Genomic DNA, 19435 nt, shown 5'->3' with positions numbered 1-19435 from the left:
AGTGTCACAAGTGTTGAGCATGAATTCAATTTAGGAATTTGGTACCTCTTATTGCCCACTACGTGATCCTATAATAATGTGTCCTAGTTGTGGGGCATCTTGATTTTTACCTGAAAGCACGATTTAGAGGGGTTTGGTTGAAGGGGGTTAGATCAAAGCTCCTTGACTCCTTTGTCCTTAGTGTACCTTAAGAAAATTTTGGTGCCTTTGTCAGCATTATCAAGCCAATTCAGTTTAGATCTTACTTTAAGACCCTGAATCTTGTGCTCTTGCAGCCTTCTCAAGGAGTTCATGACTATGGTGAGTTCTTCACACGACCTTTCATTCAATGGATCTTCCTGTTTGAAGATTTCAGCTTTTAACAACCTTTCTTGGAGATCATTTTCCTCCTTTTCTTCTATCCATGGCTCTCTTTTTGCCAATGGTTTTAAATAACACTTTCCAACCCTTTATGTTCCCATTTCTCAATTTCACTGAAATCTCTCAACATCTACTTATTAATTTCTCCATTGGAATGATATTGATGTCTCTTTAATAAGCAGCGAAAAGATGTGAATGTGAACAGTTGCCCTCCCGACATGAGATCGCATCCCATATGAAAAGCTAACTGACGCTAATCATTAGTTAATTAACGTAAGCGCCTATTATCCTTCCTTGGCGGGAATGCTTTTGCATGAATCGCTTGTTATTGATGATTATATTTACTTATTAATTATAACCAATGTTCATAATTAATCATGTGACCGGTCTTTTGGTTTGATAAGGAATATCGATTGGTTTGTTGCTGCCGACTACAATGTTAATCTATACTTTACCAAGTTGATTATTCTTTTCATCTTATAGATATCGTCTTAGGGAATATATTGGTTTATTAGTCATATCGTTCTCAGTGATGATATTAACCTTCATTTCTCTTAGTCCCTCTTGGCATGTTTACGTGTGCTGCCTGATTAATACTTGACCTTGTCAGGAGGAAATCGTACCTCTTCTTGGTAATCGATGCTCTTATCCATATATTCTGATTCGTGTTTTTTCTGGGATCCTCCCCCTTAGAGAATGGCTTTGATATCCGTTTATATCTCTGATCGGGAATATCTTTGGAGACATGTCCTTTGATAATAGACAGGTTTATTTATTCCAATTGTATCTCTTCATAAGAATTGATTCCTTTCATACTTAATGATTATTGGTTGTGCCTTGACTAATCGCATATGTTTATCATGATTGTTGCTTAGCAATTGCTGTCTACCGATCATTCAATTAGTGAATTGTCTTTTGTAATCAACTCCTCCTTTGATGGTTGACCTCTTGTGTCTTCCTTGTCTATTATTACTATTAAATAATAATATTAATAAATAAACAAATATTTAATAATTTCAATTAATTTTTCATTAATAAATATTCTATTAATAATTATTTCATTTAGGTTATATATATATATATATAATGATCACGGAGGGGACATGACAGGTGGAGGTTGGTGCATTTATTGGTAACATTCTTTGTCAAGCCATCGATGAAGTGGGCCCGCAAAATGTTGTGCAAGTTATAAAGACAATGCCAAAAATTGTAGAGTGGTGGGGTTATTGGTTGAGGAGCATTATTCGCACATTTTTTGGACACCTTGTGTTGTCCACTCCCTCAACCTAATGCTATAAAAAATTGGCACCAAAATTGATTGGATCAAATAGGTGTATGCTGAGGCCAAAGAGATCCAAATGTTCGGCACCAACCACTATATGTCACTGATAAATTTGGTGATCAGATTTATAATTTCAAAATTATCTGATAGTTGTCTAGAATCACCTCTCAAAGAAGAATCAACCTGGTTTAAACCTTAGGTTCAATATGCTTTATTAATGGTGATCTGCTGAATAGATAGATCACGTCAGTGATAGAGAATATGCAGAACAAGGAGTTCGATCTGCTAATAATACCATATGAATTTTATATGCTAGAAGAGGACTATCTTTTCTTATTCTACTGAGCAATCTTCATATGGAGGGGATATTAAATACCTAACGTGATGCCTGTGCTAAACAACACATCTCTTATCCAATCATCATGTCTCTCCTCCTAGAAGCGAGTATGTATTAATGCGACTAACTACAAAAATGTTAATACATTTAAACAAAGAATCGATTCATGCATTAGTCGATTTACATATTAATAATTATTAATACCATTTTTATCATAACTAAATATTAATTAATTGGTTAACTAAGTTGTCTAATTCCGATTAGACAACTTAGTTGACTCAGTCAGATTGGAAGATTGCTTACCGACGCTAATCTTCAACACTCCCTCTTAGCTAGGGAGGAATCTTACTTAAGATCTGAGTCACATAGGTATCACCTCACTGTGATAGCAAATAGCATGGCAAATCCATAGACATCACTTCATGTGATATCCACCATTATGGCTTATCCATGGATATCACCTCACATGATACCCACCATAGAGATCTCTTCAAGTAATATCCACCATTATGGCTTATCCATAGATATCACTTCACATGATACCCACCATTATGGCATATCCATAGATATCACTACATGGCATGTCCACGGATTTCACGTCACATGAAATCCACCATGAATATCTCTTTATGTAATATCCACCATTATGGCTTATCCATGGATATCACGTCTCATGATATCCACCATTATGGCATATCCATAGATATTACTACTAGAGATATAAACCATTATGACATATCCATAGATATCACGTCCCATGATATCCATCATAATGGTATGACCAATCAATATCGTAAGATCGTCACCTTACGATAATGATCAGATGTACAATTGTTCACTATTGAGAGATCGTCACCTCACAATAATGTTCACAGGGGCTCATCAAGCACTGAATCGAAATTTTCATGGAGTCACACACGACATCCACCATGAACCATATCAAAGGGTGTATGTTGGCGGCATTATTGTACATGGGAATAACATTAGTTAATTATGTGTAATTGTTTTGGTTAGTTGGCAACCGAGGGGTGGAAGTTGCTGTGCGACGGTTGGCGCTCGCACCCCCTCGGTACCCTTTTATACTTCGGAATGTAACCTGTAAAATACACTTATTGATGAATAGAAGATCCGATATCATTTGTCTGCTATTTACGACATTATTCTGCGTTATGTTCTCTATGTCTTAAGTTATTCACCCGAGAGGGCAAACATTTGGCGCCGTTGCCTAGACGAACTCGGGAACAGAAGACACGGATGGCGCACAGACACAATGGGCCTACCCGTTGGTGAAGTAAACCCGGAGGCCGACGACGCGCGAACATAACTTTACACAGGAGAAGACACGGCAACGTGAGAATTTTCAATTTTGCTCCAAGTAGCCATTCAGACATACGTTCGACGAGAAGCGGCGGAGGCAGAAATCCCACCAAGTGCCGTGTGGACAGCGCTGGAGGTTAGCCCAGCAGTAAACCGGTTGATGAACCACCTCCCCCGGTTGCTTGCACAGGCATCGCTGGCACAACAGGCCCGCCTGGAGGAGATTGCCCAGGAAGAGCGACGACAACAAATCCTGCAACGCTACGAAGAGAACAGCCGACGGGAAACAGAAAGAGATGGCGCTAGGCCAGGAGGGAATTGAACCGTGAACTTCTTATTTTCAAATAAAAGTGTCATTGACACGATTTGTACTTGAGCAGATGAATTAATAGACATATTTTGATTTAAGAATTAAGAGTTATGGAAATGTGTGACAATTAATGCCAAACCTATTGAATAAAGATAGAAATAAAAAACCGGAAACGAACGAGTGGGAGGCCGCACAGAGGGCTTTGATTCTGGAGCAGCAAGTAGAACGTAGACGGAGGCTGAGGCAACTTGCCGAAGGACGAGCTGCCGAAGGGGGGCCTGAGGGGAACCAAGGAGGTGTCACGAAAGGTGCAGAGGCCGACGAAAATTTCTACGCGTCACCAGATCATCGTAGGATGCGGAGCCACGAAGAATTTCTAGAAGAAACAAGGTTACGGCGAAATCTAGTCGAGGAGACTCGGGATCAGTTTAGGAACTTATCCCTTACGCCATGGAGTGAAGATCACCAACGGGAAGCAGGAGTAGGAGCGTGTCAGAGCGAAGGGGAGGGCAACAGTACGGGTGTAGGTGCCACACGCGATAGGCAAAACACCGTACCTCCAGGACACACCACCAACGCCATCGAAGGTAGCAGCGCAGGGCCACAGACACAGACACAACCGCCCCCAGGAAGACGACCAGGGATGGCGAGTAAACAAAAATTGCCAAAGTTCACAGGGGACGGCAAGGAAGACCCCTTATGGCACTGCCGTACATGTGAAACCATTTGGTCTGCCAACGGAGTAACAGACTAGGATGACTGGGTACAGCAGTTTCCAGCCACGTTACGTGGAGTCGCCATAGATTGGTACTTCGATGTAGATAAGCAAAAAGTGGCCACATGGGCTAACCTACAGAAGGAATTCACGGAGGAGTTTTGGTTGCTCCGTGATGACAACGAAATTGTAATAGAGATATACAGTACCAAGCAAGGTACTAAGGAGACAGTACGGGCATACAGCAGGAGACTAAAGGAATTGTTGGGTAAAATGGAGAGCCAGCCGGCTGAGGGCTTAAAAAAACGATGGTTTGTGGAAGGATTGAAATCCTCCCTACGGAAAAAAATGAAGATTGTACCCCCGACGTCATATGACGACGCCTATAACAGGGCGATGGATCTAGAAAGCGAATACAAAACATCAAGGAAGAAGAAAAGTAATAAATATCTGACGATGATGAAGATTCTGACGAGGAGAGTAGTAGCGGTGGTGAATCGAGTAAAAAGGTACACGTGCTCCAGAAGGACATGGAACGAATGCTGAAAGAATTCAAAGCCATGAAAGGGAGTACAAGTAAGACGGAAGAAAATGAAGTGTGGTGTACAGACTGTAGGAGTGACGGACACACAAAGGGTACTTGCCCGAAGAAGGCATTCTGTGAGATTTGCCAAGTGATGGGACACTCCACCAAGGAGTGCCCATACAACATGAAAACCCGAAGCACGAACCAGGTGCTGTTCACGGAGCAGGCCACAACATCCGCACCAGCGGGTACGGGCCAGCAGACTAACACAACGACATCATCTGGAGGATATCGGGATAATAGACGCGGCGGCGGAAGAAATAATAACAATAACAACAACAGAAACCGGATCCAGTATGATGCCAAGGGCCAGCCAATGATTCAATGTAGGGCCTGCAATCAGTGGGGACACTTCGCCCGCGATTGCACGAAGGAAGCCAACCCTCAGCACCTCTGCCGATGGTGCGGGCCAAGCGACCATGAGGACGCAAATTGCCCGAAGCCTGGTGTAAACCTTCTAAACATAGAACCTACGAAGGCAGAAGTATTGGCAATCACAAGGGCACAGGCTAAAAAGATTGCCTACCCAAATCCCCACACGGAGACCGAGAGAGTGCGAGAGGCCAGAAACGAGATCACAAAGGAAATGGCCGCACAAGGACAGAACAGTCACTAGACAGCAAGTCCACCACGGACGAAGGGAGAAGAGGAAATCTTACGGCAAATATTGCAGGTAGAGGTACCCGTGAGAATTCAAGACCTCCTGGAGACTATGCCGCAGCTAAAAACGGCTATTTTAAACTCTGTACCCCCACAAGTAAAAACGAGGGAGGTCGTGAGCACCACAACCAACCCCGGGTTTAGGGAGGTCGTGAGCCCCGCGGTCGACCCCATGTTGTTGGTAGTCAACAGCGGACGCCACCCGGCGGTGGTAGAAATGGGTATACTAGGGACTACCTTAACAGACACTATTGTGGACTGAGGGTCAGGAGTAAATGTACTCCCAGAAGCGACATGGAAAAAATTGGGAAAGCCTACGTTGTGGCCCCCTACATTCAACCTGCTAGGGGCAGACCAACATGGGATTAAACCCCTTGGTACCCTCATAGGCCAGCAGGTGATGGTCGGCACACAGCCATTCGTGCTGGATTTTGTGGTAATCCCCCTGAAGCAGAAAGGATATGACGCCATCCTGGGGCGGGGGTGGCTCATTGCAGCAAAAGCGAACCATAACTGGAAGCGGAATACCCTTTCTTTGGAAAACGTCGGGAGGAAGTACGTAATCGATCTCCGTACGCAGATGGTGAGTGAGGAGTTAGCCTCTTCCTCTGACTCGGAATCTGAGGGACACCAGTTAGCGGAGGGTGGAAATGGATGCCGCATGGAGCCTAGTGATGAAGGGGTGTTAGAACTGGAGGCATGCTCAGGGGACGATGGGGACTCCTTGAATGACCTCTTCCATTGGCAAATGGGAGATTATGAACTATTTACACCCTCGTGCAACGTATTGAGCATCGAAGAAGAACCAGATATATTTCCCCAGAATATGGCGAGTGTAAGGAAGGGGAGGCAGCAGTGAATGAGACGCCGGCACACCAATTCCTGAAGGGGGAGCCTATTAAGTATCAGGAAGCCAAGTTAAAGGAAATGAATCTCGGGGAGACAAGTGACCCCAAGATCATCCTTGTCGGAGATGACTGGAATCCAGTGTTGAAGGCCGCAACCTTCAAAATTTTCCTTGAATACAAGGATGTCTTTGCATGGACATATAAGGACTTGAAGGGCGTGCCCCCAGAGCTATGTGTGCACTGAATAACATTGGTACCAGGAGCCCAGCCAGTGAGGAAGCGGCCGTACCGAATGAACAAAAATTATGCTGTACGGGTGAACGACGAAATTGAGCGGATGTTGGAAGCGGGCATAATCTTCAGAGTGCAGACAAGCGAATGGGTGTCCCCCATTGTGATTTCCCTCAAGAAAGAGGCCAATCAGATCCAGATCTGTGTAGACTTCCGGTGCCTAAACGTTGTCACTGTTAAAGACCCGTTTCCCATACCCTTCACAGACAACATCTTGGAGGAAGTAGCTGGACATGAAATCTATTCCTTCATGGATGGGTTCTCTGGTTACAACCAGATATCCATCGCGGAGGAAGATAAGCTGAAAACAACCTTCGTGGTGGAGGACGGTGTGTACGCATACAACTGAATGCCCTTCGGTCTATGCAATGCGCCTGCCACCTTTCAACGCATCATCTTGCACATCTTCGACAAGATGTCGGTGGGGAACTTCAAAGCATTCCTGGATGATTGGTCTATTTACAGCGAACAGGACATCCACTTAAAAACTCTCGGAGAGTGCCTGGAGAGGTGTCGGAGGGCACGATTGGCCCTCAACCCGAAGAAATGTAGATTCATGGTGCCACAGGGAAGATTGCTGGGACACATTGTGTGTAAAGAAGGATTGAAAACGGACCCGGACAAGATTCGGGTAATAGTAGAAATGGAACCTTCTACGGACGTCACGGGGGTAAAGTCCTTCCTTGGTCATGTGGGGTACTACAAGAGGTTCATCAAGAACTTCGTTGAGGTGTCCCACTCGTTGGATAAGTTGACAAGGAAAGGGGAACCATACATTTGGGCAAAGCCACAGAGCAAGGCCTTTGAAGAGCTGAAGACAAGGTTGATGGGTGCGCCCATACTGGCATACCCGAATTGGGATAAGGAATTCCACGTTCACGTGGATGCCTCAAACTATGCCATCGGGGCTACATTAGCCCAAGTAGGAGGACATGGGCTGGACCACCCCGTTTATTTTGCCAGCAGGTTGCTCTCGAAGGCGGAAAAAAACTATAGTACCACAGAACGTGAAGCACTCGGTATGGTCTTTGCCATACAGAAATTCCGTCATTACCTCCTGGCCACACCATTCACATTTTACGTAGACCACCAGGCACTCATGTATTTAGTAAACAAGCCCATTATCCAGGGGAGGATAAGTTGTTGGCTATTGCTACTATAGGAGTTCACATTTTTAATTGTGGTAAGACCAGGGCGAAGCCATGTCATAGCCGACCAGCTGTCCCGGATTAAGTTGGGGGAACCCCCAGAGGGAGTAAATGACGATTTTCCGGATGCACACTTGTTCCAAATAGCCGTACTCCCTTTGTGGTACAGGAAGATTGGAGAGTACCTATCGACGTCCCGATTTCCGGAGGGTATGCCTCCAGGGGAACAAAGAAAGCTCGTATTAAGGAGCAGGACTTTTTCGCTCATTAACGGGTTACTCTACAAAATGGGGCTGGACCAGATATTAAGGCGTTGTGTCATGGAGGAAGAAGTCTCGAGTGTACTAAGGGAGGCACACGAAGGGCCCGCAGGTGGACATATGGGTCCAGACACCACAGCCCAAAAGGTGCTTCTCGCAGGACTATGGTGGCCAACGGTACATCACGACGCCAGGGAGTGGGTCGTGAGGTGCGACACTTGCCAACGGGTGAGCAAACCTCTGAAGCGGGACTTCATGCCCCTCAACCCGTCACATGCACAAGAACTCTTTGAGCGATGGGGACTCAACTTTGTGGGTCCTCTTAAGGCCAGCTGCACACGACGGTGCCGGTACATTATAGTTGCGACAGAATACTTGACCAAGTGGGTGGAGGCAAGGGCTCTCCAGGATAATTCGGTAGTAAGCACAACGAAATTTATTTATGAACAAATCATTACGCGATATGGTATACCTATTCAGTTGACCAGTGACCGGGGAGGCCACTTCGTGAACCATGTCATACGGCGGTTGACATCAGACTTCAAGATTTTTCACTCATTATCAAGCCCGTACTACCGACGTGCCAATGGCCAGGCGGAGGCCACAAATAAAATAATAATGTCGGTGATATATAAGTCTTGCGGAGTGGAGAAGGATGACTGGGAGGAGCGCCTACCGTCAGTACTTTGGGCATACCGAACAACTTACAAGGTAACTACTGGACAAACTCCCTTCCAGCTAATGTATGGACAAGAAGCTGTGGTGCCAGTTGAATTCATGGTGCCGAGTCTACGGATTGCCATCGATAATTGCCTTGGCGACATGGAAAGCCTGAGGGAGAGGTTGTACGCTTTGAACAAATTGGACAAACGAAGGATGATGGCTCAGTGGGCGACAGAAACAGCCCAGCAAAGACGGAAGGTGTGGCACGACAAGCATCTCCTGCGAATGAAGTTTACTCCTGGACAGCTGGTGTTAAAATTCAATGGGAAGAATGAAATTAAACCTGGGAAATTCAAAGTCCGATGGTTAGGGCCCTTCCGGATACGTGAGGTCAATACGAACGGGGCGATAAAGTTGTGGACGCTGGACGGGAAGGAGATACCAGACGCAGTCAACGGGTCGAAATTAAAGATCTATCATGAACGGAGGGAACCCTCCAGTCAATCAGTCCGCTAAATTATATAAAAAAAAAAAAAAGAAAAAAAAAAGAAAAGGAAAAATGGCCACCGTACGGTGGGACCACCAAGGTGACACCTTTGTGCGGTGAAACCACCGACGGTGACACCACGTGCGGCGGTCACACCGTGCGGTGGGAGCCACCGAAGGTTGTTGCCGCGACATGAACCCACCACCGCACACCGCACCGAACACCGCACAACCCGACCTTGGCAATAAAACCCCTCGCGGAGGAAGAAGACGCCGCACACTGCACAGCCCGACCACCACGCCACCACGCGACGCGAAGGATAAAGGAAGAGGAAGACGCACCGCACGGCCCGACCACCACGCGACATGAAAGGGAAGAACAGCCTGACCACCGCACAACGCACAACCCGACTTCCGCGTAACGCACAGCAAGGGAGGAGAAACACGCCGTAAAAAGACACCACACAGGCCACACACAGGGGAGAAAAAGCAGCCGCACGGCGGCAGCCAAAAAAAAGAGGGCTGTTACGAAGGTGTAGATTTTTTCTAAACAGGCAATCAGTTACAGGGAGATTGATGGATTCAGCAGGGAAAAGAAGCTGGAAGAAATAGCTGCACGCTTCTTCCAGTAGCAGCTAGAGGGATAGGGATAGCAATATCAGGGTTTTAGCATCGGGAGTACGTGTTGCAGGCGGCACCATGGATGCCAGCGTCCGACAAAAACAAAAACAGAAGGCACCACAGGCTGCCATAAGTGCGAAAAACACAGTGATGCCACAGAATGTTACTTTTGAAGGCCTGAATGGATTGGAATGCTGAAAATGGTGGCAGAACACCCCCGATAATGACCTGGTAAAGCAAAACCTCCGTAAGGCACAAGTAGAGTGGGCTATTCGGATGCTCGTGTTCCTTATCCAGGAGTACGAGGGTGCCCTACGCTTCATGGTGGACACCTTCGACAGGCATACATGCACCAGCACGTTTGAATACCTCCGGAGGGATGTTACTATATCCTTCAAAGCAGGGGATTTCACGAGGGTATTCGGCATTCCGGGCAGCCAGGGCAAGAAAATAGACTTGAAGGCCAAAAAGATGACACAGGAGGAGAAGGAGCGGTGGATTAAATTAGTCTCCCGGAATTTGACGACAGCGGAGTTGGACAGCGTGGCTAGAGCCACGAAGAGTCGCGGAATCCGTAAGACTTTTGCTGCGGAGGTCCACTGGAGATGCATTATGGATGTCATCAAGAGCAGATTGACAGGGTCGGGTAGGGCGTCGGACATTGCCCTCCCTCAGATTATGCTGATGAATGGACTAATGAATGGCATCGTATATGACTGGGCCGCGTTACTGGCAGAGCGTATGTATGAGTTTTTGATGCTCTAGCATCGCACATTCTATATGCCTCATTACGCTATAGGGTTATTCCTAGAGGCCATGCGGGAAGCAGTGCTGGAGGGCGAGTTGGAGGTACGGCCACAGGGACCGTTGACAGCAGGAGAGCCTCCAATAATGTATTGGAGGCACTTAGACATTGGGCACTCTTCCGCGAAGCGGAAACGGGTGGTAGATAGGGCCTCGGCCTCAGGGGAGCCTGACAGCGGGAGGGAGTCCAGCAGCATGGAGGATTCGGAGGCGGAAGATGAGGGGGACGATAGCAGTCAGGCAACGGAGGAGCCTGTACGAGTCCTGTTTGCCCCACCTCTGTTACCAATGGGCACGCTTGTGCCAGCATCTGGAGTAGGCGGCACCTGTATTCCGGCCTTCGGGCAGAGCCATACACCTGTTACACTTGGTCCCCTCCAGCACGAGCACCAGGGAGCACCGTCCAGCCCAACCACAGCAGCACTTACCGAGGACATGGCAGAGTCAGGGACGGAGGAGTCACTGCATCGGGTAGTGGTCGTTGAGGAGCAGGGGCCAACGGAGGTGGAGGATACCGAGCCTCATGTGCGGTTGGACGTCATGGATAGTGACGCTGTGGTGATTGTTTCTGCTTCGTTGTTGGAGGAGCCAACGACAGCGAACCATCCCCCGGTCACGGAGATGCGTGCTGACCTCGAGGCTATGCAGAGCTGGCTCACACAGCGGTTTCATATGACACTGGCACAGTCGGAGGGAGCTGTTGTATTCTCACTGTGTCGAGAGACTAGAGCGGAGGTAGTCGACTTGGATGACTCGTCAGGGGAGGCACATGGACTCACAGTTGGGAACGAGGTGGGGGAGGTCGCCTCTGCTGGGCAGGCACCAGGAGATGGTGCACCTTCGGTGGCAGAGGTGGTACCTTCACAGCAGGATACAGCAGTGACCGTTCCACTAGGGACTTCATAGCCTTCGGCACAGACGGGGGAGGATGTTGAGACCTATCTCACTGACATGGCTGATATGGTGACGAGGGGTAGGCGGGTGGTGGCCTTCGCCCAGACGCAAGCATTGCAGCAGGTGGTGGTGGAGCTAGAGCAGGTCTTATAGTTTATGCGGGTGGGCTGCCCGACAACCTTTGCTACCTGCTTTGAGTCTTAGGGGTGGCCGACTGCGGAGACAGAGGAGATGCTCCAGGCTTGGAGGCCGCGTCAGCCCGTTGTGGAGAGTCGGGTGACAATAGTTGTCCGCGAGATCGAGCAGGTCTACCGGGATGCCTATTATACATTGAGGCGTACACAGCAGGAGTCTGCAGTCAGGGAGGCTGCCCGAGTTGCGTTGGAGAGGGAGGTGGCCAGTCAGCAGGCCTCATGGGCAGCCGAGAGGGCGCAGTTGTGGGCACAGCTAGAGATGGCCCGCACAAAGACGACTGAGACCCGGGCAGCGAAGGCCGAGGTAGAGACTCGTCTGGCAGCCGAGCAGACTCTGTTGGTCTGCGCGACAGAGGCAGTGGATACAAAAGAGAAGGAGTTGCTAGAAGCAGCACACATGGTGAAGATAGCTTTAGAGAAGGTACTAGTGGCGGAACGGGATGTGGCTGCACGCACCCAGCAGGTGTATGAGCTCTGCGCCCGCTTGGCGGACCAGACACCGACATCTCACACTTCTGCTTCAGGGACACTTTCTCAGCCCCCTCCCTAGTCTTTCAGATATGTATATTGTATCAGTTGCATTATCTCCATTTTTGTAAGTCGCCTGGAGACGACTTCTCTTTTTGGGGGGGATGATGTTGGCGGCATTATTGTACACGGGAATAACATTAGTTAATTATGTGTAATTGTTTTGGTTAGTTGGCAACCGAGGGGTGGAAGTTGCTGTGCGACGGTTGGCGCTCGCACCCCCCCGATACCCTTTTATACTTCGGAATGTAACTTGTAAAATACACTTATTGATGAATAGAAGATCCGATATCATTTGTCTGCTATTTACGGCATTATTCTGCGTTATGTTCTTTATGTCTTAAGTTATTCACCCGAGAGGGCAAACAGTGTAGATAAGGGCTTTCTCCTTAAGTCTCTCTCAAAGAGAAATGCAATCGCAAGAGTTTACACTTTAAAACATCTTTTGAAAAGAAGAATACATTAGTGAATAGCATACCTCCTTTCCACCATGTCTCTAACATAGTGATTCTTGATCTCCACATGCTTTGTCCTTTCATGAAATACAAGATTGGAGTTTGCATCACTCTTGGTGTATTCCAAGCTCACCAAGTATTCATCTATCCAGGAATATCATGATCTAGAAGTCAGCATAAAGGCCTTCTAGCCTACATAAATGGGACTCCATCTCATGAATCATAGTCCTTTGATTGATCACTAGAGAAACCATCTTGACATGGTCCACTCCCTCTGAACCAATATAACCAATATCCTCATATATCAATAGAAGCACATCCTCTTAGCTGCTCCCTGTGTCACGGAAGCATCCCCTGCTCACATGGTCCAAATCATGGAAGATATCTTTCTTTAGGAGACTCTCATCATCTGGTATGATCCTCATACTGTTGGAAGTGCTAGATCCAAAACCACCATGGATCTACTGTCATAAGATCAAGCCCTAGGTAGGAATATGATCATCTTGAGATTTAGAACAAAATCCCCTTTCAGTATGCTCCCTCACTGAGAGAGCCCTTTTGTCTCAATCTTGGCTTTGTAACCCTAGATGCTATCATTACCAGCACAAGTGCCTCTATGGCTTTCACAAGTGAACTGTTGCACCTCTGCAGGTAGATATTTGTTTTATAAAAAAATGGAAATGCAAAATCTCAGAATCTCCACTAAAGTCCTTTGCGTATTCCTCCTGAATTTTAATCTCTTCATCACAAATAGAACTTCAAAACTCTATAGCCTGAAAAGCAACAGACTGTGATTCTAAAGATGTCCTAAATGTAAGGGACAAATTTCTCATAGTAAATTGAAGAAATTTAAAACACAAGATATCCAAATGCAGCTGTCGTAAGCGAACATCTACTGACAAAGTTGTTTCACAAATAACACGCATAATGTAATTGCATGAATTAACAAAAAGACTACATATAAATTCATGAACATTATTCAACCATGAAATACTTATCTCTTTATTGATTCTGATGCAGCCACTTTACTTTTCCTGAAAATGCAAAGGAAATCCATTCCAAGGATGCACTAAGGTCTGAATTATCTGCTGCTCCAAAGAGTGATGTTTCATTTAAGAGTCACGTCCCTTTGAGAGAAGCTTTTGTTATTCTTTAATAATTATTAACTATTCTTTGCCTGATCGCACTCTTCTAATGATAAAATATGAATCCACTTGTAATGTCCCCATATGGGATATACAATTATTCTATCATTTCTTTCTCTCATTTGATAATGGGAATGAATGTACACCTTGCATTCCACTAAGGACAAGATGCTACTGCCTATAATTTAATAACAGTTCTGATCTGATTTGATCTGATCTAATTGATGGTTATCTTCCTGGATGCTTTGAATCCTCTTTATTTCACTGATTGGAGTTATATATTCTGGTTGTTCCTTTAAAGTATGCAAATAAAGGTGTTGAACCTGCATCTTATACCCCTTCAATCTGAAAGGTGGCATCCTTTGGATTCGATGAGTCAGCCCGATTCATAACCGATTTTTACATAATTATCGATTTGCTTGACCAAGGAGTTGTAATTGTTGTTACTACTAGTTCTTGTGATCACTCCCCTATAATACGTGTCTTATCATAACATACTTTGTAATGCTCAATTTGCTATGCCTTAACGATTCTTTGCTTTCTCAGTTATCGCTGACTAATCGTGCGATTAGCATCATCTCTTCATTTATTTCCCCCATCTGAATACGTATATCACAGCATTGAATATATGTATCGCATTTCTTGTTGTTGATGGTACGGCTACCTCATAGATGCATCAGTGGCTCATTGTTTGACCATCAACCTTCTCCAAATTGGTTGCTCCTCTGTACGTACAATGCTAAGACCATTTGAAAAGTTTTAAGAGATCGCTGCATTGTGTTTTGGTCATTGCTCGATTATAACAATATCACCTTTATCGTTGTTCCACATTTCCTTTTGTAAATTGATCCCTCCATGTTATTCATCGTTGTTTTGGTCTTCCATGGTTTAACAACACCTACGGGACACGATGCTTGGTGTGTATGATTTCTATCGGAAGTATTCTCTTGATAGCAATTACGTAGAAGAATATTACTTCTGACTTGATCGGTATTGTCACCTTATGGACTTGCTTGGTTCGTGGATGCAAGCCACGAACATATAATGTCTACCTCGATACAACTCTCCATCATTAATTAAATTGCTGAGTTTGGAACTAAGTCGCTGCTATCCTCAACTTGTTTCATCGATGTATTAGCAGATGCAGTCGCTGCCTTTTATCATTCTCTCAGATTGCTCCATTAATAAATAGCACCAGTAAGATCCCTAAGACCGACCTGCTCTGATACCATGATAAATTAGGTGATCAGATTTATAATTTCAAAATTATCTGATAGGTGTCTAGAATCACCTCTTAAAGAAGAATCAACTTGGTTTAAACCCTAGGTTCAATATGCTTTATTAATGGTCCAATCATCATGTCTCTCCTCCTAGAAGCGAGTATGTATTAATGCGACTAACTACAGAAATGTTAATACATTTAAACAAAGAATCGATTCATGCATTGGTCGATTTACATATTAATAATTATTAATACCATTTTTATCATAACTAAATATTAATTAATTGGTTAACTAAGTTGTCTAATTCCGATTAGACAACTTAGTTGACTCAGTCAGATTGGAAGATTGCTTACCGATGCTAATCTTCAACAGTCACAAGGCATATTTAGAACATTATCGAAGTTTGTTGTAGGTAATTTAAATAATAAATATGTTTCACTGTAATAAACTTTTTAATTTTTATTTTTGTAATTTTGAATTTCAAATAGGTTGCTGTGACCTGTTTTGGCTGCAACACAACTGTGTTGAGATGACTTGTGAAGGTTTGTGAGGTACTTTCTAACATAGTCATCGACCCAAATTGGTCCATATGGAGGCAATTTAACATACAAGGGTAGAAAAGGTTAAGCAAATCATCCTAGATGACATTTGGTGGGATTGTGTTGAGTATCTCCTTAGTTTCCCTGAGCCCATATTGCATGATATGTTATAGTGACATGGTTTGGCCTTGTTTGGGTGAGAAATATGATGGCATCGACTCAATCATTAAGAAGATGAAAGTCAACATAAATGTAAATGAGCACGATCTTGAAGAAAAAATCTCCAAACAACTACACAAAATAATTGAAAAGGGATTGAACAAAATGACCACTCCTCTACATCTTCTTGCCTTTGCATTGAGTCCCAAATATTATAGTGCTTAGCTCCTTTCTGTCGTAACAAGAGTTGCCCCATATAGAGATGTTGAAGTCAATCAAGGTTACAAAACACTTTGTAGACTCTTCACAGTTTGTGACATACTGGATGCATTGAGGATTGATTTCATAAATTTTGCAAGCTCCAACAACTTTGGTCTTGATTCTTTTCGGTACAAGTTGGCTCATAGTTGGTGGTACTTCCATGGCCAATCATTCACACACTTACAACCTCTTGTGATCAAAATTTTATCGCAAGAAAATTTTAGAAAAAAAATCTTTCATCTTTTAAGTTTTAGTTATATTTTGATTTTAATATATAATTTTAAAATTTTGTAACTCTTAATTCTCTAATTTTGTCTTAATAGGTTGCTAGTTCATCTACATCTGAGAGGAGTTGGAGCACATACTCCATCCACTCAATGGAGCACAATCGACTACTTTTAAAAAAGGTGGAGGACTTGGTGTGTGTGCATTCAAACTTGTGGCTCCTTATATGCAAACAAAGTGGCTACAAAGAAGGGGACACAAGGAAGTGGGATATTGAGCCAGAGCATATTTACTTGGGTGCTTTTACTGCCCGCTTTGTTGCACTTGATGTTGACGATGACTATGAGCCAACTAGTGAGCATGAAGTGCCGGTGCCGGTTTCAATGCAAGTGCTAGTGCTAGTGCCAATGACACTATTTGTGGTTCTTCTAATTTACCACTATCTACATCATCTAATATGGACAGTGATGATGATATTTTTGGCAACCCATATGATATTTAATCAATGATGGCTGATTGTTGACACATGACATTATTATCTTTTAACTTTAATATCTATCGTGACATTTGAGTTTCACTAACATTTGACTATTAATACAGTGGTGTATTTTGCTATGTTATTTGACTATTAATATGGTGGTGTATTTTGAACTTAATTGCTGTTGCAAATCTACATATTGTTGATTTTTATATGTTTTTGTATGGATGAACCCAAACGAACCCAACCCCAATTTTTTTTTTGATTGAACCCATGAACTGAACCTTCAAACCTGAAGCCAAGCTACTATTGGGACTGGTAACCTAGATTAATATTGATCAGCAATTATTGAAGTGGCATTTGCTGTCCATATATATCAAATTTGTTTCATTTCAGCTTGAACAAGTTATAAAATGCAAAAAGTTGCATATTTTTCCAGCTAGGGATGTTACTAGAATAGTTACTTTGCTTTAGCTTCCTTTGGTAAGAGGGTTGTTGCTTGTGTGGTGTTGACTATGACATTGGGATCTATGTCAATGATTACATCTAAGGGCATGTTGGTTTCTTCTTGCTTGACCTTCTACTTGGACTTCTCTATGGTTTCCGCATAGCAATAGGTCTCTCCAATTGTCTAAATTGTGATTAACTTCAATTTGAATTGGATGGTTGGTCAAAGGGCATTTTGCTATTTGAGGATTTGATGTTGCTTTAACTTAAATGAGCCCAACTTTGCATAGAGCTTGTGGAAGGCATCAATGTAGGCTTGGACTGATTGGTCATGTGCTTGTTGCAATTGTGACCACTGCATGTAGTAGTTTTTATAATCATCTTAAGGATGATACTCATCCTTGAAGGCTTCCAAGAATCGCTCCTAGTTGTTTCCAAATTTTCTCTCTATTTGTTCCTCTTCCCAAAGTGCATGGGCTTGCGACCACTTTTTGATAGATGAAGAAATCTTCAAGAGGACACTCTAATCTTCTCTTCATTAGAGAAATAATTCATAAAAAATTAAGAATCTAAATGATCCAACCACCTATCTACAACATCAATGTTGGTCTTACTCTCAAACACAAGAATGTCTAGGTTTTCTTGAAACCTAAGGGGGACTCAACAACAAAAGCTCTACTTGATGATGAGGTCAATGGATACTCTTGTTCAAGAACCCTTGTGAATTGATTGAACAATAATTTATTTTGGTCTATGGGTGCTGCTTTAATTTTTCTCTTGATCAACATGTCTATCTCCTCTTTGGTTGGTTTGGTCATTTTATAATGTGTCGACAAGTAGTTTAATGCATCTCAAGAGTCATTGTTGAGGCTTAGGTACTTTGAGCATGTCCAATGGAACATGCAAGATGATGACGAATCACTTTGATATCATTGATCGGGGGCCCAATGTTTGAATCTTGGTGGACAACTCTCTAAACGAGGATGTAGATGAAGTCGACTTATGAGATAGAATAGAGAAAGACAGAGATCTAGAATCAAAATAGTAAATATATTGTTATTTGATTGTCTATTTTGTACATAGCATACCCTTGAGAAAGGTGTATGGTTTCTATCTTCTGTTATCTACCTATATGTTTGCTTGAATACTGATGTTTACAAGCTATGATACAAAGGTATAGATAGATTACAAAGATTCATGTTGTGGAGGCAAGGAGTCACTAGTTAAGTTGAATTGTCTCCTATAGAGGTGGAACTGTTTCCTATATTTGACAACTCTTGATGGTTGTAGATTTGAGCAAATTGTTGGCATGCCCTTGATGAGTTGTTGAATGACTTGGCATACTGCGAGCCTCATGGCTGCCACTTGGTCATTGCATTGATCACATTACTCAAAGCTTGTTGAGTGGCAGTTAGAATGATGCAATAAGAAGCTTTGTGAATTGGACTACCGAAAGTTGTATGGGGTCTTGATGAAGCTATGGTAAAAATGTTGTTTGGATGAAGTATTTTAATGAAGAAGTGTTTGCCTTTGTGTTAAATGCTCTTTACATTGTTAAACTATGCGTGACACTTGTTAAAGAGTGCAGGTTGCTATTGGTGTCACCACAAGCATATAGGAGGCACTCTGGTGTATCACAGACTTTATGTTTAAATTAGAAGTGTTTGTCTTTGTGTGAAATGCTCTGCACCATTGCTGGATTATGTACAACACTTGCTAAAGAGTGTAGGTTGCTCTTGGTGTTACCACAAGCATCTAGGAGGCACTCTGGTGTATTGCAGACTTGAGAAGTAGCCCCATAGTTGCCACAAGCCATGAGAATGGTTTATGATTTTACCATGAGTACCGCTGTTCATGAATCCTCTTAGATTAGGAATTTCTTTAAGTGAAAAAGCATAAAAACCCTCTTGCCTTGAGAGCATAAACCACATTAGAAAACTTGTACAAATTGTAAATAGTAAGTACATATTGTTTAGATTAGGTTAGTTTATTTTATAGGGAACTTCCCATTCTAATTCAAAGAGTAGCTCACATTTCTTTTGTTTTGTTTCACGTTAAAATGTGTGAATTAAAACACTAACATACAATAGAGAACTTTTGATGAGTTAAAGAAGCAAATCAGCAATGCACCTGTATTGGCTTTATCCAATTTGGAACTTTCTTTTGAGGGTGCAATAGATGCAAGCAATTATGCTACAG

General features: G+C 43.7%; 1 protein-coding gene and 1 long non-coding RNA gene across 3 annotated transcripts in view; both read left to right on the top strand.

Moving 5' to 3' along the window:
• LOC131059844 (uncharacterized) overlaps positions 1-16892 on the top strand; it is a 56864-nt gene extending 39972 nt beyond the window's left edge. Inside the window, exon 2 of the long non-coding RNA XR_009110251.2 lies at positions 16410-16892. This is a non-coding gene — a long non-coding RNA (uncharacterized LOC131059844). The remainder of the gene's footprint in view (positions 1-16409) is intronic.
• The window catches only part of LOC131059843 (ribose-phosphate pyrophosphokinase 4), a 137623-nt gene that overhangs the window by 40956 nt on the left and 77232 nt on the right, over positions 1-19435 (top strand). The window lies entirely within an intron of this gene.

Source organism: Cryptomeria japonica, chromosome 10 (assembly GCF_030272615.1).
Source record: "Cryptomeria japonica chromosome 10, Sugi_1.0, whole genome shotgun sequence".
Lineage (NCBI taxonomy): Eukaryota > Viridiplantae > Streptophyta > Pinopsida > Cupressales > Cupressaceae > Cryptomeria > Cryptomeria japonica.
Note: the sequence above shows the minus strand (reverse complement) of the source record. Positions and strands in the feature narration are given on the sequence as shown.